This window comes from Ochotona princeps, chromosome 7 (assembly GCF_030435755.1).
Source record: "Ochotona princeps isolate mOchPri1 chromosome 7, mOchPri1.hap1, whole genome shotgun sequence".
In the NCBI taxonomy this organism is placed as follows: domain Eukaryota; kingdom Metazoa; phylum Chordata; class Mammalia; order Lagomorpha; family Ochotonidae; genus Ochotona; species Ochotona princeps.
In genome coordinates this window covers 43,844,533-43,865,638 of record NC_080838.1, presented here as the reverse complement: position 1 = coordinate 43,865,638, position 21,106 = coordinate 43,844,533, and positions in this window count along the sequence as shown.

The window sequence follows — 21,106 nt, the reverse complement described above, 5'->3', positions numbered from 1 at the left end:
ATATTTGTTTCATTTCGTGTCCCAGTGACTCCACTTCTGATCCAACTCTCTGCTAATGACCCAAGTACTTAGTCCCCACTAACACCAGATTTGGATGAAGCTCCTGACTTCAGCATGGCCCAATGCTGGTCCTTGTGGCCATCTCGGGAGTGCGCCAGCAGAAGTAAGATCTCTAACTCTGTATTTACCAACTCTCTATATTTTCCTTTCTTTTTGTATCTCAAATAATGAATATTTTTAGACAGAAGAGGAGGAGGAAGCCACAAGTTTGACATCCCTTTCACTTTCAGACTCATACACTTACTGGCTTCACTAATCCATCCTTATTCACTTACTGAATTGCAAAGTATCTTATCTGGATTAGAAACTGGCTGGAACATTAAGAATATGAGTAACTGAAGACAATGAAAATTCTCTCCCTTTTAGGTTTACATCCTAGCAAGGTGGAGACAGATTTTTTAAATCAACATTATAAATGCATGAGACCACTTAGCAAGTTAGAGGAAGGTGAATGTTATGAAAAATAGAACAGGGTCAACAAGGAGGAAGAGGATGAGAAAAACAGAGTCACAAGAAAGCATGATTTTTAAAAGATGAGTACAAATATGGCTTTTGAGCTAAGTATTACAGAATGCAAAGGAGGTGTCCTTTTTCAGTATGTGAAGTAAGCGTTCGAGGATAAAGAACAATCAAGACAAAAGGAGATAGATTTCTCTGCTCTCCCACCCCATTACGGAATAACATAGGGTATTTAAAGTATATTAGGTTTTACAGTTCTTTGAAATATAACCTACCAGGATCATAACTGGTAACTCATAGACAACAGACTCAAATTAGCATTAGACAATAGTTAAATTACAAAGGCATATAGGGGGAATCAAGAGCAATCCTGACAACCTCTTAACAGGAGGTCATATGCACAGAGCAGGGGGGGACCCCAGAGTGGAGCAGGGGGACAGGAGGAGGCTTGTATCCCAACCCTGAAGACTCCCAGATCCTCACCAAGCGCTATCAGTATGGGCACCAAGGACTACATCCCAACTGCCAAGGAGACCACGGTGAATTGGAGTGCCTTTGGAGGCCGAGAACTTTGAGGTCATCCACTCCCGTTTGGATCTACCACATTGGATGGAAGAAGTCCAAATCCTTCCTCACAGGATCCAAGGGCATCAGAAGAACATCCAAGAGCCATGAGCAGCCCGCAGAAACAGAAGAACAGTAAACTTCCTTCGGGACTAGGGAGGGGATCTTTCCCTGGTCCTTGCTTAGTTCCAACTTTGGATCCCACCCTCTCTCACAATGACCATCAGGACTGCTCTGGAAACCCCTCAAGACAAACAAACAATCTAGAATAGATAGACAGAGAACCACAAGGAAAGCTTAGAATCAGACAGGAAACAGTCAACGTGGATTCACTTATACCTTACTAGATAGGACACAAAGATTAGTTACTCCTCATAGGGTATGGAAGATTTCTCTGCACACCCCTCCTAAAACTCTTCTGCACCTAAACTGTTGACACATGTCTTGTTAGAGTTATAAGCCAGTCTAGACTACCTGAAAAACAGCCAGGTTCAGCAAAATCATGCTTCAACGCTATAAAATATTAAATACTAAAATTAAAATAGACATGAGACAGCAGAATAGTAATCTATAGCCATTTTAAGGTGTACAGAACCCGGTTGTATATAAACTAAAATTGAAATGTCAATGAAGAAATCACAGGATGTGGTTAAGAACTTACATTCTTGGAGCACCTCACCCCGGGCAGCCATGCTGCTCGGGGCTCAGTCGCCCCATCTCCAGCACGGCACAACCAGGTACATGGGATGAGCGACTCCCGGGCGGCCAGTGCGCCATTTGGCGCCAGGCTGTGCTTGCTGGCCACCCAGCCAGGGAGTTCTGGAATTTGGGTTCTTTGATATACTGCAGGAATGGTTCCAGGCTGAACCCACAGTGCTCTGGGGACGTGTATCAATCCTATAGATTCTCAATGGCAGTAAATCTTCCTCTGACGATCCTGTACTCACTTTATAGTGCAGATTGCCAATCACCAGTTCAATTAAAGGCAAAATTACGAGCTTGTCCAGCAGGATGTTCCCATTGCGTAATAGGACGATGAATTAGCAGAGGGGTCACAGTGGGCAAGACCATGACACTGACTGGCATTCGAGTCCATACCCTGGGTTAGAATGTGTCGGGCTGTGTGGGCCAATCCCCGTGGAAATTCTGACCCCACTGGATGGTTTAGGAGGCCTGGTGGAGACAATGCAGGAGGTATAACAGTCTATGGGGCGCGCTGAGCTGATGCAGAGCAACTACTGGTATACTTAATACTGGCTGGGAACACGCCTGGTTGTGGAGCTTGGGGGAGGGCTTGGCTGGGTGGAGTCTATCACTAAGGAATGCAGGAACTGGATGGGGGCTGAATTCTGATCGGGTCACAGTTGTAGTCCTTTGGCATAAATATGGATTGGGACTTGACGCACTGTGCCAGTTTAGACTGCAGCACAGTTTGGTGCTCTGGAGGACCAAGGCAGACGTGGGATGGACTCGGCTAGGTTTCAACCTCAACTGAGCCATGTAAGAGCTATATGTGGGAATGAACGAGCTGTGGCTGGGCTGCAACTTCCAACAGCAGGAACCAGAATGGGATGAAGAGCGGAGCTGGCCCAAGGAACTGCTGATATGCATGAAGCCTGACACCAGGAATGGGTCTGGTGGAGGAACCTGAAAAGTTTCTCTGACAGGACACTGACCCTACAAATAAACGCAGGAAGCAAGGAGGTTAACAACCCAGAAGAGGCGTTGGAAAGTAACCCACTTGCATATATTGGCTCAGGATGGGGGCAAACCGGGCTGAGTTAGCTTGCGTTATCCACTGGCAAGTCTGTGCGCTGGAGCTGTGCGGGGGTCTGGCCAGGTTCGGTTGCGATTAAAAAAAAAAAAAAAGGTATACAATACAAAATGCCAAGGCAAGGCTACCTGTGCCGGTCAGGAATGCAGCACCCAACCAGCACACCTCCCATTGGTTTAAGTGAAGCATGAGTGTGTGATGGCCAGAACCAGGATGGGCTGCAGTACTCATTGGTTCTAGTGGAGGTCGGGGCTGAGAATAGAACCAACCCAGCAGTTGCAACCACCAGCCGATCGGGGTGATGGACTGTGGTGGGCACTGTGCTTACTAGTAGTGCATGTAGGAGCCTGGACTGGGAACACCTCAGGGATTCTTTGGGGATTCCCCTGAACAAAATGGAGGAATCAAAATATTAACCAAGAAAAGATAGAAGATGGAGTAGATCAATCAACCACCTCGGCTATATGTTTGCAGCGGAAAACTGGACAAGGGGAAACTCTAAGATGGACTATGTCAATCAGTGGACTCTGCACCAGTCTCCTCATACCTGGATTGTTGCTGATGATATGTTGGAGTTTCTAATTGATCGAGGTGATGCTCTGCTGGCTCTGCCCTCGGACCTGAGGGGGCCTCCCTAAGAGGTCGTTGAATTTGGTCAATGGGACGCTGGACTCTATGTATGGTGTATGCTTGCAATGAGGGAATCCCAGAACAACTTGAGCTGTGGCTATGCAACAGGATGGAAGAATCCACCGGGGGGGAGGGTTTGGGGTGAAGGGGGGAGAATCCCAGTACCTATGAATTGTGTCACATAATACATTGTAATTAATGGAGAAAAAATAATAAAATTAAAAAAAAAGAACTTACATTCTTTTTTTTTTAACATATCGGTTACTCAATACTATGTCAATTAATTCCATAACGTTACCAATTGTTGCTGGTGTTATGTCAGGGCTTTTAATGGATCGGGATGATACTCTGCCAGCTCTACCTTCAGACTAGAGATGGTCTCCCCAAAAAACCGTTGAACTGATCTGGACAATAAGATGCTGGACTCTATGCTTGGTATATGCTTACAATGAAAGAATCTCAACTGAACTTGAACTGTGGTAATGCAACAAGGTGGGGGATTCCCAGTACCTATAAAACTGTGTCACATAATGCAATGTAATCAATAATAATAATAATAAAAAGACAAAATGAGCTTCTTCTGTGTACAATGAGAAGAGTGGGCAAGAACAGGGAAGCAAGAGAAAGAGACCATCCAAATAGGCAATAAGGACCAGATCTGTCATGCTCCTGACTTCTGTGAGTGAAAGAAGTAGCTATCGCAATACATTGAGCAAAGGAATGAGATTACATGGCACATTTCTAAAGGACCAGAATTTCTTGCACACTGATTGAGTCCCCAGTCCTACTGCCTCATCCAGCACTGGGCTTGGGGTCAGATGTCCAACATGAACTAAACATAGACCTTGCCCTCAGAGTCTCTGGGCCTCTGGGCACAGATCACTGCGGGTCAGAAGGTAGATCTATTGTCCTTGCCTCTTAAGTCATCAGACTGCTCAGTGTTAACCCCAAGATGTCAGCATCCAAGCGCTGCTCCATCCTGGCTCTACTGTAAACCACAGGTCAGCTCAGTCAGGACAGTGCCTAGTCAGCCCTAAGCAAACTGTGCAGCCCTTGGCAAGACATTGGCCCCGCCCCCTACCCCATTCCTTGGCATCTCCATCTGTTTACACGAGTCTCTGTAGAAGTATCTTTTTACTTTTTTTTTTCAAGTCTGATGAGATAACCAGCATTGAGAGCTTTAGAGTGCAATGCAAAGCTGACAATTTTAATTTTCCCTCAAATTATCATACTCTAAAATAAATAGAGTTGAGTAGATTCTCCAGTTATTCATTCTGGCAGCAGTGCTTCTGCTGAAGACAGTATACAACTTGGCAGACCAGAAGTGAAGAGAAAATTATCTTAGTTCCTGGAGATGAAACCTGCTAGTTATCAACCACGGAAATTCTAAGAGAAGGTCTTCTGGGGAAGAGCCATTTGCAGTAACAGTCTCCTTTTGGAATTTGAACTTGCTTGCCTCCTGCTAACTTCTTTCGGTTGAGAAAGGATGTGAAGAGTCACATTACATTTCTGCTTCAAACATAATTCTAAAGATCTGACTTGGCTTGCTCTCCTCACCTGCCAGTCATCAACACACACTTAGGAGGCAAGCCTTTCATTCTGAAGACACAGGAAAGAAAATGACAGATTTTAAGAAACATCGCTCAGTAAACCAGCATTTCTCTTAGGGCTGTGTTTGCCTTCAGTATGCATATGTAGCCTTTATGAAGAGCAACGCCATTTTTATCAAATGCTTGGGATGGAACCTCATGGAAACTGGGGAAGGTTGGGGATTTGGCAGGCACTTGGGAAAAGAGAAATGTCATTGAGCGTGATGTTAACCTGCGGTCGGCACTGGAGCTAAGCTGCTCCAGAGGTTTGCCCATTGTCTTGCTTTCACGGTTCCTTTAAATGCAATGTCCTACTCTCAGCCAAGGCAGCAAAACAACAACATACTAATTAATAACAAGCAGCTTAGTTAAGCAATTTTGTCTTCGAGCATGTAGTTATATTTTTAGAGCTTTCTTTTTTTCTGTTACCTTTCTTCTATCAGCTTTTCTAGTGGCATAAAGGAATAGAAGGAACATAGAAAAATCTCACATGGCTAAAGCATGATTGATTTTATTTAAGAAACAATAAATAGGCTATGTTAACTTATCCTTAACCGTAGCTGTATTGTTTTGATCAGATTTGGGCTCAAAACAAAGACAAATTGAACAGCAAGCAAAAAGTATAAATTATAAAGGATAAATGTAGGTTATAGCAACAAATAGCTTTGTCTCACTGTCACTGACCAACTTACTTTGAAAACTCAAAAATGAGAGTAGTTTTTTCACCCGCCCTGGATCATCTCAACCATGAACTTGCCCAGCTCCTGCTTTCAGGCAGCTGACCGTTGGCAAAACAAAGTCATATAGCTCTGCTTACTGGGCAACCTGACAAATCCATGATATCCAGCATCAACTTGACTATGTGCTACTGGCAGTGCTGTTATTCATCCTCACTCAGCTCCATTTCAGATTTCCCATACAGCTGTTCCAAGTAATTAACAAGCTCTATAATCCCCTCACTCTGAGCAGATGACCTTGCTCATACAACACAGAGGAATGGAATTCGTATCCATCCCTTCCATCCAGACTGAGCCCTGGGAAGATTTGCCTCTGGTTCCTCTTCCACTGAATCATGTATAGTCATGCCTTCTGATTCTGGAGTATTGGGTCCCCTCTTTCAGACATATTTTGGGACCCCCCCCCCAAGACATCCATCACTCTCTGTCTAATCCTTCTGCATTTTGGCTCCTACCCTTTGGTCTACACAATTGCTAAGCCTTATCATCAGACACACACACACACACGGAAACACAGATACAGAATTCTTTCATCATTTCAGCCTCTCACTCATGCTGCCAATTACCTTGTACAGCAACTATATTTACGTGACAGTTTTCAACTGGTCCAGCAGATTTTAATCATTATTGTGGCATAGCTCTCTTGAGAATCTGATTAGAGAACGCGAACTTCTCTCCAGAGACACAGATACATATATATCCTAAGTCAGGTTGCTCATGGAACCCCTAAAGGAGATATTACAATCACTTCTCTTTATTTCCAATTCTAACACCTCTTCTGGACACACCAAATGATTATGTTCCTTGCTACTTTCAGATAAGTCACTGCTCTGACCAATTAAATGGGGGAGTGGAAGTCACGTGGAAGATTTAAGAACAAGGGTGCAGTTGGCCATAGTTTTTCTTTTGCTCTGTCACCTGAACCGCCGAGTTCCACATACTGATTTATCCACCACCACAGGTCTGGGACTGAGGAGGATGTACAGCTGAGCTGTGTCAACCACAACAGACACCTGCAGTGAGTGAAAAATATTCCTAATTGCTTAGAGAACAGGGACTGGGGAAGGTAAGGGTCCATTATTGTAACTATTCGGCTTAATATCGGGTGCTCTTCTGAGGCATGAATCCAAGTTACAAAGAGCCTTTGTAGGAGACTTTAAGCTACTTTCCTTCCTTTCCCAAACCAAAAAAATTATTTTCACCTCATATTCCTGTACTTTCTGTTTTTACCTAGAAGACGCCTTCCTATCATTTTTTATCCTTCCCTACCCAGGCATTTCCTCTTTGGACTTTTTGGTATCTGCTCTAGCCCCAATCGCACCTTTTACTTTTCCTTCACAAAATGTTTCACTACCAGTATTGATCTTATTTTCTTACCCTCTCAAGTTCTGAATTTGTAACTCAGAATTCTTAAATCTATGATTCGACAACCAATGTCACACTACCTTAAATACACATGAACTTAATGGAAAAAAAAGTATATGCAACTACTTACAGGCTGTTTTAATCTGCAAAATATAATAAAAACAACCATGAACATCCTATTATAAGTCATACTTTGCTAAACTGTGCTAATAAAAGAAAAAGCTCCAGCTAAAAATATTAGAGAGATGCACAAATGTTTGGATGTGCAACAAGAATAAACCAATGACCCCTGCTAGGCAGCTGGGCAGTCATTAAAGTTCATCTCAACATTTTGGGTTGTTTTCAGACTGTTGGAGCCAACTGATCAAAGAACCTTTGGTCTCAAACCATTAAATAGTTTTGTAATTGATTACTTTGCATTTTTGTCTTGTTTGTTTTTCTTTCTCTTAGTGTGCCCAGTGATCTTTCAGAGCACCTATAAATATTAGTCTTGAAATTTCAGAAAGTATTGAATTGCTAATTCCTTGCTTTGCATCCAAACATATAGGTATAAATCCTTGTCACACAAAAAATAACCAAGTCAGTCTTGTCAAATGAATGAACAGATAAATAAAATGCAGACTGTAAAATTAATAAAAATATATTCTATTGTACTGTATATAATAATAACCTCATAGGATAGTAACTGTTCTATTTTTTAAAACCTAAGGGTTTTTGTGATATGATTATAATTCTTAGCTTTGTTTCCACTCCTATGAAGCTGTGATATTACTGTCTTTTACTTACTGACTAGTATGGTTAATGGTGGATTAAGCCCATGAATATAGAGTAGATTAATTCCATTTTCATTATTATTGTTATTATTTTCCACTTCACAATTTTGCAGGCATAGGGCTTTTTCCCTCTCCTCATCCCCATTCTCTCCTCCGACCCCATGCACTTTCCCCTGTGTTTTATACTAGACGTAGTCTTGCCTCCAACTTTCTGCTCTTTATGTGGGTTATGACACTGTTGATAAAGGCAATAGTAGAAAGTTTAATATTTTGTTGACTAGGTATATTTAGAAGTTTCATATGGAGCCTATTTTTATTCAGTAGAATAAATGCATTCTGCCAGTTTTCTTTGATTCCTAGTACACCATTATACTAAATGAAATGAGACAATCCCAAAAGGACAAATATCATATGTTTGCTCTAATATAAGACAACCTCCGTCAAAAATACAAAATAAAGGGCCCAGCGGCGTGGCCTAGCGGCTAAAATCCTCGCCTTGAACGCTCCAGGATCCCATATGGGCGCCAGTTCTAATCCCGGCAGCTCCACTTTCCATTCAGCTCCCTGCTTGTGGCCTGGGAAAGCAGTCAAGGATGGCCCAAAGGCTTGGGACCCTGCACCCGTGTGGGAGACCCGGAGGAGGTTCCAGGTTCCCGGCTTCGGATCGGCGTGCACCGACCGTTGGGGCTCACCTGGGGAGTGAATCATCGGACGGAAAATCTTCCTCTCTCTCTTCTCTCTGTATATCTGACTTTGTAATAAAACTGAATAAAATCTTAAAAAAAATGAAAATTGCAAATGATACTTTTCTGTTCTACTAAAGAATTTCTGCCAAACTTTAGGTTCCTCAGAAATAGTTGCTATAGAAATGCAAAATGGACAAATAACATTGAACTATGTGATCAAAAATTTCAACTGGAGTAGGGCAATGTCAAGGTTTATGTTTAATAACGCTAACTGTATGTATTCTTGACTTTGTATGCGTTCCAAAATGAATGCCCTAAGAACCAAAAGGGAGAGCTCTTGACTACTAAAAATAACACATCTAAATAAAAATATGTCAGCAACCATTCCAGATTAGAAAATCAGAAAGATTCTTTTGTGGAAAAATGGTGAAATTTATTGAATGACAGATCCATAATGATGAAATTTAGTGAATGATGGATTCAAATGATGCCAACGTCTATTCTTCATTTTATATTAAAGTTCATTGTCTGAAATAAAAGAAAATGAGACTTCCTACAAAACTTTGCAGACACTTTGGCTCAAGAGTAAATAATTCTTTGAGTTTCCACATCTTTTGCTTGTAATTTGCTAAAGAGCTTATTTTGAAGCAATGCTCTATGACAGTATTTGAGATAACAAAGATTTGTATGTTTGTTGAAGACAAGTCATAAGATAAATCCACTAGAAACATTTTACTCTTGTTGACTTGTTTTTGGGCATTATGATTCAAGTAATGAATTGCTAAATAAGCATTTGATAACTGGATGTAGCTGATGAATAAATTTTGATAGTCATATATTTTTTACCGAAAAAAATTCTCTCAGTCAATGTAGTTTTAGGAATAAAATTATGAGACTCATACACTGTATTCTAAAGTCAAATTAATGCTATTTTGAAAAATAAAGTATTGAAAAAATAACTATTTTCTAAATCATATTATTAAATTTAATTTTTGGTTATCAATAATATCAAATCAGTCCACATAAAAGAAATAAATTAGAGGGAAGAAGGGAATAAGAAACAAACTCTCACTGAAAGCATGATAAAATGTTGGTCACCTCTCTGAGACAAAATAAAAAACAGGGCTCACTAAACCAAATTCTTCCTGATCTGATTAGGTATTCATCAACAGCCCCAAATCAATCATGAACCAGGAGGACCCAGAATGGAAGCGTGAAAGACCCCAGCTCCCCGCCTGGAAACTTCCCCACACTGTATGCATAACCAGTATAGCCCAGTAGAACCAACAGATATCTCCCCTGGGGTGATATTAGTGAGCAATCATGCCATGTTGAACATTAAATAAATAAAAACAAAACAGCACCTGTACAGCACAACAGGGTAGTTACCAATCAAGTCACTCTATGAGAAGGAGGACAAATCAGAACTAACCACAGAACACAGTCATTTTCCCAAAGCCAGTAAGAGCCCCCTAGCCAGCCAGGTAGAAAAACTTCGTGCCATGATGCCTCCAGATGTTCAGGCATTCACGCTCACTAAATTTTGACTGGGTTGCATTGACTTCATCAATTTACGTTGCCAAGGAATCAAAGCATCTTAGATCAGAACCATATATAACGTCCTTTCTGAAGCTGATAGTATGATTTTGATACACTTGCTATTTTATCCTGTTTCAGCAATACTGCCATTAAAACTATATCTGAATCAGCATCTTAGTTAAGTGAGCTTTTTAAATTCTATTTGTCAGAGTTGAAAGCATGAGCTGTGATATTGGATAGATATGAGATCAAAGGTGACCTGAAACATCCACAGCTCAAGATTTTGTGCTCTTGGCCTGCTTTTTTTTTTTTTTTTTCATAAGACTGAAGGACATTCATCACTCCATGATCTGAGTTTTATACTAATACTCCATTAAAATTAACTTAGATACTTTAAATTTGTATTTAAAATTTTTAGCAGTAATATTAAGAGTTCTATATATTTAGGAATACTGTTTAATGTTATATGTATTAATTGTGTGATGTCCAATTAGAATTAATAAAATTTATCTCCTTAAATATTTGATTTTAAGTGACAAAACATCCTAAATATAATTTTCAATCTTTTAAATATACAGACCCATAAAATTACAGTCACCCTACTGTGCAATAGAACTACAGAACCTCTTAATAGTAGCTGTTTAGTTACTGCTTAGTACCCGATAACTCATTCCTCATCCTTCTTTATCTTCTTTTCTCTTCAACCTCAAGTAATCACCATTATGCTCTTTTTTCTTGAAAGATTTATTTATTTTTAAGTGAAAATCAGATTAACAGAAAACACAGACAGAGATCTGTCTTTCATCTATTGATTCATTCTTTAAACGGCTGCAGCCGCCAGAGCTAAGCTGATCCAAAGCCATAAGCCAGGAGCTTCTCCTAGGTCTCCCGTGTGGTTTCAGGGGCCTAAGCATGTCAGCCATCCTCTGCTGCTTTCTTAGGCCATAAGCAAGGAGCTAGATGCTAACTTGAATAGCCAGGACATCAATCAGTGCCCATATGGGAATGCCAGCACCAAAGGTTGAAGCTCAGCTTACTATTCCACAGTGTCTGCCTTCCTGCCCCCCATATTGTGCTTTTAATATCTAGGAAGGCAGCTTTAGACTCCACATATGAGTGAGATCATGTGGTAGGTATCATTCTTTGTTTGGGTAATTCCACTTAACAAAATGATTCTTGACTCATCCATATTATTTCAAATGACAAGGTTTCATCTGCTTTTGTTGTTATGAAACATTCCATTTTGAATATGCACCACAATATCTTTAAACTTTTATTAATATCAGGGTAGACTGAGGGCAGCCCAGGCTGGACAAGGTAGCGTTACCTGTCTGAATACATGTGTGCTGCGTCTGGGGAACGGTGCGCTGAGCCTAGCCACAACATGCATGTGTATGCACAACAGGCAAATGAGATGAGAGATGAGCCAGGCTAGGCCATGGCACATGCCACACATGTAAAAACTATAGCTGGAGGTGGACCCGATAGGTTTACAGAGAGTTACCCATAATAGGCCACAGCACTGCTGGTATGCATAAGGACTGGGCCTGTGGTGGGTTGGACTGGGCTAGGCTGCAGCACATCACTTCACATGAGAGATGGTACTAGGGAAGGAACTGACCAGGCAGCTGCATGAGCATTGGTTGCTGAGGGTGACATACCGCACTGGCTGACACATGCAAGAGTCAAGTCTGAGGTCATCCCAGGTAAGGTTTCTTGGAAGACTGCCTAGCTAGACTGCTGAACTCAAACCCAGCCACAGGAAAAATTATAACAGATATTGTCTGGCCTTGAATGCAGATATTGGAACTGGGCCTCATTAGTTGCTGATGCCTGTACACTGGACAGTATGCCCAAATGCACATGAGGGACATGATAGCCAGCTCATCTAGGCAACTAAAGGACACTGAATAATGCTTGTCAGAGGATGGAAAGCAGAATAGGTTGGACAACTCTCCTAGCCAAGCTTTGCACCAAGTGTCTGGTTCTGTGAAAGGATTAAGGTGGAATTAGTTAGCCATGAGACCTTAGAAAGCTTTTTTTTAACCATGGTGCAATGAAGCCAACAGCATTTTAGAGCTATCAAAACTACTCACAAACATTTTTGGAGCCATCCCCCTTTCACCAGGTGATGGCAAGGAGTGTCTCCACCCCCTTTCCCACTCAGTGGGCATAGGAGGAAAAGGAAAGAAAAAAACCTGAAACATTTGTCCCACCCATCTACTTTCCTCCATACCTGACCCTCCCAACCCTAATCAGAGACCCACATGGGCATACATCCCTCTCAGCTATGTAAACAATATCAAAAATAAAATAATTTTTGAAAATTAAAAACTTCATTCATTCCCCCTTCCCTATAGCCCTTGAGCCTTTTTTCCCTAATTAACTATGTAAAGATTGTCAAAAATATAATAAAAAATCAAATAAAAAAAGAAAACAAACAAACAAAAAAAAAACTACATTCATTTGTGGAGAGGGTTGAATTGTTTCTACTTCATGGAAAGTAAAAATAATATCACAATATTTACAGCTTATCATATATTTTCTCTTTGTTATATTTAATTCTTCATCAGTTCTTCATTATTCAGGCAGCTTTCTCATTTTGGTACTTATGACCTTCCCTTTCCTTTCATCTATCCATTATCATTATCAATCCCTCTTACAGATTCTATTATTTAAAGGAACTCTGTATTCTGTTGGAATTGGCTTCCCAAATTCCTCATCAATTCCTTCTCCTTCCCCATAGCTTCAACCACCAGCTGGTTGCTAATGGGTACCTGACATACACCTGCTTTCTAACCTTCTGTGAAAGCTCTTTGCCTACAAATTATTCTTCCCTACTGGATACTGGGATGTTCTTAATGTCAAAGATCTAACCTACTTCAAGATGAAAAGGCAGAACACGAGACTCCCCTATTCTGTTCTCATGGTCCACTCATATGTCATGCTTCTTGGTTCTTGGTTCTTTAAATTGGCACAGTACCTGTCCTGAAGGAGTCATGGTTTGCTCCTTCATCATATTCTTTTTTTTTTTTTAAGATTTACTTATTTTTATTGGAAAGGCAGATTTATAGAAAGGAGACACAGAGAGAAAGAATTTCCATTCACTGGTTCACTCTCTAAATAGCCACAGTGGCCAAACTGAGCTAATCCAAATACAGGAGCATTTTCCAGGTCTCACACACACGTGCAGCATCCCAAGACTTTGGGCCATCCTCCACTGCTTTCCCGGGTTATGAGCAGGGAGATGCTTATGGGATGGGAAGTGGAATAGCTGGGACTAAAACTGGTGCCTGATTGGGGTGCTAATGCTTACAGGCTGAGGATTAGCCCTGTTGAGCCATGTGCAGGGTCCCTGTATATCTTCTTGGTCTTGCAATACCCAAGTTCAATGCTGCATATGTAGATCAATGTTAAGAGGCTCTATATTACTCAGAAAAGTCTAACAAAGTATAACAAAGCATTACAAAAACATTTGTAATAAATATTGCAACAAAATACCCAGTGGTGTGCTACAGTAAAACTCACTCTTTAATGCTAGCATTGTGTTACAACAGATTAAGCTACCACCTGGGATGCTGCTTCCTACATGAGCACCAAATCAAATCCCAGCTGCTTTATTTCCAGTCTAGCTCATTTCTAATGTGCCTGGGAATGCATCAGATTATGGCCCAAGTGTGTGGGCCCCTGTCACCTACATGGAAAACTTCAATGGAGTTCCAGGTTCATAGCCTCAGCCTGGCCCAAGTGCAGCTGTTGTAGGCAGTTGAGGAATGACTCAACAGAGGGAAGACGTGTCTGTGTGTGCGCGCGCAGCACTTGTGTAAATGTGTGTGCCTCTCTCTGTAACTCTGCCTTTCTAATAAGTCTTTAAAAAAAGAAACAGAGGGCCTGGCACAATGTCTCAGTGGCTAAATCCTCACCTTGCAACTACTGGGATCCCATATGGGCACCAGTTCATGTCTGGTTTCTCCACTTCCCATCTAGCTCCCTGTTTGTTGCCTGGAAAAATAGCGGAGAATGGCCCACGGGTCATTTATGTGGGTGGCCTGGAGGAGACCCATGTCTCCTGGCTTCAGATCATCTCAGCTCCAGCCATTGTGACCACTTGGGGAGTAAACCAACAGATGGAAGATCTTTCTCTCTGTCTCTCCTCCTCTCTGTAAATCTGCCTTTCCAATTTAAAAAACAATCTTAAAAAAAAAAGAATTACTCCTTGCATGCGTTATAATACAGAATAGATCGTCAGAATCTGTTGCATTCAAGTAAGCAGAATTCTTTAAGATAATAGCCACTCCATGTGCAAGGAACTCTGAGTTTTTCAGGCAGGTGTATGTATCTGACAGTGTGTAAGACAACTGTAGGTAATATATGGTTCCTTGCCGACACTATCTGCATGCTGGAACATGACCAGGATAATGGCAATTAAAACTTTCATTTGAAAAAAGGAAATTATGGGACATGATGCTGACAACTTCTTTGCAATTCTGAAATCCTGCTTGGCAGAATGTATGAAGTCTATAACCCTGGGAAGAGGGTGAGTTGCTTGATTAAACTTCAATTCTGTTCTCTGGGGAGTATTCCTCCTCGCTTTTTCCCCTTGTCAATTCTTCTTTGTAGGAATTCTTATTATTTGTTTATTCCCTTAGGCCACAGCTAAAATGAACATAACCAAAAGTTGGAACATCAAAAGGTGACTTTTATCAGTACTTTGTATTTCTTAACTACATAGGATCTAGGTAGGTTGCTGTTTTATTTGCTCTCGTGTAGAAGTCTCAGGGCTTACTCTTTTATGTCCACTTTCAGTTCTGTCCCTCCCCTGATTTAATCCTTGCACAGAACTAAATTATGTTGTCCAACTAAAAAGTCCTACCAGACTTCAAGGTTTCCCTTTGGGATCTGGAAGCAGTTAGCTTTCTAACCACTTTTCACTCCAAATCCCCGACTCTTTCTGTTGATTCATACACAGCTTGAGAATTAGCTAATTTTTCTGAGATCATGTTTCTTGAAATATGTTTTTCTTTTTATTTTTAAAATTTGCATTAGTATGAAGAGAACAGATTTTATATTTCATAGGTGGAATTCTGAGGGGATAACCATATTTTCCTCCCTAAAGCCACCTTTCTTCCCTTTTATTCTCTACTTTTTGCAAAGTCATAGGAAGGCAAGAATGGCTGTTGCACACTAACATTCTGAACCATCTGAAATGCAGCCTCTGAAGCATAGCTGCTCAACCCTGGTAATCCTAAGAACACTTTATTTTTCTTACTAACAGATAATTTGGTTATTTACTCCTTTTTGCATTTGCTCAGGTGGCATAAAACTAATGATGCATAAAACTGTCAGTGCTTTAGCACAATTCAAGACAATATCACCAAATGTTTTAAAATACCTTCTCAATGTATATTATTTTATGTTGTTCACATTTTCACCACCATGCTCTCATCATTTTTTCAAAATCAGCTTTACCAAGATTGGTCTGATGAGACTGTCAATATTATTCATTTTATTAAACGTCAACCTCTGAGTAAAAAACTTTTAAATACTCTGTGGGACCAAAAGAGAACACACAAGGCACTTGTGCTCACAGCCAAAAGCGATAGTTATCCTGAGGAAAGCATTGCATGGTTGTTTGAAATGTAAACTGAACTCATCTCCTTTTCATGGAACACCATTTTTACTTGAAAGAACAAGCGATAAACAAAATATGGTTATTCAGAGTTGAGTTTTTGGCAGTCATTTTCTTGAAAATAAATGAAGTGAGCCTGTCGCTTGAAGGCAAACAACCTGACAGTATTTGTTGCCAATGATAAAATTTAAATTTTCAAGTGAAAATGAGAATCTTGGAAAACATTTATCTACCTCCATGAGTATGACAACTTTTGAATGCTTGAAGACTTTTTTACAAGCTCAGTAACGATATTAACAAATTTGATTTTTTTAAAATATTACAGATTAAAATGTGCCAATGGCTTACGAAAGTGGGGTAATATTTTTCAGATATCCACTGCTAGATATTATAAACCCGTGCATAGGTAAAACATTCATTTAATGTACAGATAAATACATGTATTTTAATGTAATAAAGAATGAAGAGTTCACTGATTTGGCTTCAGAGTCCAGATTTTAATAAACTTTTAAGAAATAACCACCTGTTGAGTTATTATATACTATCAAAAACACACATAGTCTTCTGAGAAGGCTGTTAAAACATTCCTTCAAGAGAAAAATCGTTGATCTCCAACCAAAAATGCCAACACATGCTTGAGGCCAGATTGCTTCATCCACTTCAGCTAAACCAACAGACTACAACAAAGTAAATTAAATTAATTATGAGTATGAAATGGATACTTTCCTAGGATCTAATTCCACAAGAAGTTTGACACTACTCTTAACTTGTAAAATAGGAAAATCAGACAAGCTCCAATTCCTTCGCTGTGTCTTTTCTGGCACAGATCTTTCCATTCAAGGAGCACACTCTCTGGAGAAACACAAGCGAGGAGCGCTGAACAACCTGTCTAATGATAACCATCCTGAATGTGTCTGCAAAACTACACTTCTGCAGGCTCTTATATGACCAATTCTCTGGGACCTAACAATGCATGAAAGTATACCGCACCCACAATGTCAGCAGAGATCTGCAACCGCCTATCCACCAGTGGCTTACATTTACATGGAGGGGAGGGAAATTCATCTTTCAGTAAGCATTAAATTGATTCCATGAAACTGCTTATTTTAATTTGCTGTAATGTTTTTCTTGAAAACAAGATACTGGTTTCCTTAACACACAACCACAATGTCACGGGACAGTCAGGTGCTCCATCAAGAATCATACGCTATTTAATCAAATGGACAGGGATCTTTCCCATAAATAGTTACAAATTTCTGTGAATCCAGGTGGTTTATGTTAACCACAGTGCAAACAATAAGACATTCTACTCAGTACTAAATGTTACATTTGGATTATAATCTGCTAATTTGCTGCTTATAGAGACTACTTTAATAAATTCTTAGTGACTAATATAGAGATCAAACCATATTGCAGAAACTAATTTTAATACATTTTCAAGAATTTCTTCATGGATTTTGGAGCTATTATATATAAAATGCTAACCAAAATTTTCATAAAGAATTTTATAGAATGATTACCAGATTATGGACAGAATAAAGTTTTTTTAAGATTTATTTTGTTTTTATTGCAAAGTCAGATATACAGAGAGGAGAGACAGAGAGAAAGATCTTCTGTCCGATGATTCACTTCCCAAGTGACCACAACGGGCGGTGCGGCTCCGACACAAAGCCAGGAGCTCCTCCGGGTCTCCTGCGTGTGTACAGGGTCCCAAGGCTTTGGCCCATCCTAGACTGCTTTCCCAGGTCACAGGAAAGCAGGACGGGAAGTGGAGCTGCCTGAATTAGAACCGGAGCGCATATGGGATCCCAATGCTTTCAAGATGAGGACTTTAGCCACAAGGCCACCGTGCCGGGCCCCAGAATAAAGTTTATGCTGACCATAACAGGTAAATAATTCTAATGTACAAATATGAGATGTTAACATGGGATTTCCTTCAATATTTTCATTTATCTTCTAAGAATGTTTATCCAGCGGGCATTGGATTCCTACCATCCTAGTGATTTTGTTTTCCTATGCAGATAACTAGATTTCCAGTGAGCAGTGATTCTATATTGTGGAGTTTCATCTTAACCACAGTGGCACAAAGTAACCAGAGAATTACCTGCTAGGAGAAGCTGTTTTCACTTCTAAATCAATGATCATGAAAACCAACCAATATATTGTCACGCTGAAAAAATTATATTGAGGATAAGGAGTCTACAGATTGCAATGGTGAATTCATAATTACCCAGCAATGAGGTTTATAGCTTCATTCATTCATTCATTCAATAATCAGGACTACAAATATGCCTATACTTCTTGTGCTAAACTTAATCTATAAGGTTTCTAAAGCTTTCCCTTTTTTATGCATATTTCAGAAACCAAGGAAGCAATTGCATCTGAATGAAGCTTAATGACAAACCTTATGAAGCAGAAAGAACGATAATTCATACACCTAACATAAGCCAAACATAGGAGAGGGGGTAATTGACAATCTATTTCCAAATGGAATATGCTCTGAGCCATCACAAAAATTCTGTTGCTGGGAGAGTGTCCAGTTTGGAAAATAATGACTATAAATTGGTAATGTTATAAGGATGCTCTCCCTTGAGGAGAACAAATGGGAAGCCTGTCTGGAGTGACTTCAAAACAACAAATCAAAAAGTATGTTTCTCCCATAATAAGAAATACAGATTTGGCATTAAGGACTGGTCCGGCAGATCCACAAAATCAAACAAATTGATCTCATTGATCTTGCCCTCACAATTAGTAAAACTATTGCATCTGCAATTACATCTCCTTGCCAACAAAGAAAGAAAGAAGGAGGCGATACCTAAAATTAGTTTTACAGGAAACTTCCAGAAAGCTTGTGTTTATATCTCTTTGCCCTGCTTGGATTCCAGTAAGCCCTGATTGGCTGGAGAAAAACCAGAAGGAAACAAAAATAAGGACACCAGATGCTGACTCCAGAAACCGACCTGACAGCTCTCTCCAGACTTGACACTCTGGAGAACTAGCACAGGCTTTGGTATTCTCCCACTGAGCACTGAAAATCTTGAAAATCTTCAACATCCCACGAGGAAGTAATAAAAACAAGTGACTCCACCATCTTGTTTAAGCACAAAAACAAGGTGACTGTGTAAATAATGCAAGATACTGAATGCCACTTTATTATTATTATTATTATTAGTAGTAGTAGTAGTAGTAGTAGTAGTAGTAGTAGTAATAGTATTTCATTGGAAATTCATATTTAGAGAGGAGAGCCTGAAGGAAAGATCTACCATCCACTGGTTCACTCCCCAAATGAATGCAATAACTAGAGCTGAGCTGAGCTGATACAAAGCGGGAGCCTACAGGTAAATGATAGCAGATAGGTTAAATAAATTGTAAATACATGTGATACTAAAACAGAAAAAAAACATGAAGTAACCTGGGCAAGTGTTCAAACACATGACTAGATTGAAAGTATAAATTACAAGCATGTGATTAATTTTGCTTTAATTGTATGTATGTGTTTGTATAAAGGTATTTCTAAGAAGCCAATATATTGAGCAGCTGTCTCTGGGGGATTATGATTTTATTTTCTTCTTTTTATTCATCTGCATATTGCAAACATTCTAATGAGAACATTTATTACTGTGTAAAAATAAAGATGTATTAAGTAGAGTTCTTAACAAATGCTACTATGTCACAATTGAATAAAATATACTGTTCAATTTTTCAAATACAAAATTCACTTGTTCATTAAATCAAACAAGAAAAGTCCCTGTATAAAAGATTAGCTCTTTCTCCTTGACATGTGCTAACACAGACACCAAGCCAAGGACCATTTTTGTCCTGAGAATCATGAATGCCCTCATCCTTCAAAGCTTATTTTTAAAATAATTGTTCTAATTATCTTCTCTACTTTGACACTAGCTCACAGATAATACAGCATGTGTGTGTGTGTTTGTGTGTGTGCGTAAACTTAACTCTTTAAGAAGCAGACTTATTAACATTGCCACTATTTCTCTTACGAAGTATCACATTGCACTGTTGTCCCCATGGGTCTGAGAGCTGTGCAATCCTTATGTTTACGTGGAATGTTTGCTTTAACATTTACTTTTCGGCAGTGATGTTTTTAAGCTGACACAATGCTGCCTAACACCAACTGAGCAATGATATTTGGAGATAGATGATATCACAGGTGGGGGTTAATTTTGGCTCTTTTTTTCTTTGAGTATTTTCTTTAAAGGAGAAAGGATCTTCAAAAGCCATCAAAAAACCTATATCTTAATTAACTCCCACAATAATAAGAAAAATTAAAATGTGGATAAAATGGGAAGTTGAAGATCCAATTTATCAAAAAAAAAAAAAAATAAAGAAAGAAAAGCACAATAGCTACCCTGCAGTTGGTTGCCTGTTAGTGCTGAGATTATTTAATGTCATTATCTTATTTAACTCTCACCAGAATCCTACAAAGCAAGTACAAACATCTCAGGTTTGCAGATGAATAATTCCAGGTTCATAACGTTTATGTAATTTGAATAATTTGAAAGTTAAAACAATTTGAATGAAATCACACAGCTAGAAGGAAAAACTGGATTTGTACCCAGGTCGCTTGGACTTCATAGCTATATTCGACTCCCTATACACCTTGACGTCATACATCTCAGAAGAAAGTCTATGATTTTTCACTTGCTATTTATTGAGCAACTTAGAAAATGTTAAGAGCTTTGAACGGTAAGATAGGATAACCTATGTCAAGAATTTGATATGAATTGACTGGGATATATCTTTTTGGATGTACTCATGTTCCACTTCTACAAGGCATATTGGCTATCAAAGTGGCAGGGATCAGCCAGATGTTGAGTAAAGCTACTTGCAGGATGAGAAAAAAAGATTCTCACCTAGTCACATGCCCTGGATATATGCTTTATCATATGGCAACCTGATTTTGGTCAGCATCATCAAATCTCTATCTTGCAGCTTTTAATAACATATAAACCAAAATGGGAAAGTATCTCTAAACTAAAGTACATGTAAACCAAAAAGATCGAAGTTTCTGTAAGATGTCCCTCTACTCCTATGCAACATTAAATACATTGGTTTCCCTAGCTTCCTTTGACAAAATCTAAATTCTATGTATCAAAGTTACACCAACTAAGGGCAAAGTTGTACCAATTGAGGATTGTCTCTGTGTCTGAATTTAGGCATTAAAAATATCAGATGTATGACACTAGCGTAGACAAATAACTAGTTATAAGTTTATATTGTCTTAGTCATCACTTCAAGCTACTGTAACAAAAGTGCCATAGGCTTGCAGCTTGAGCAACAGAG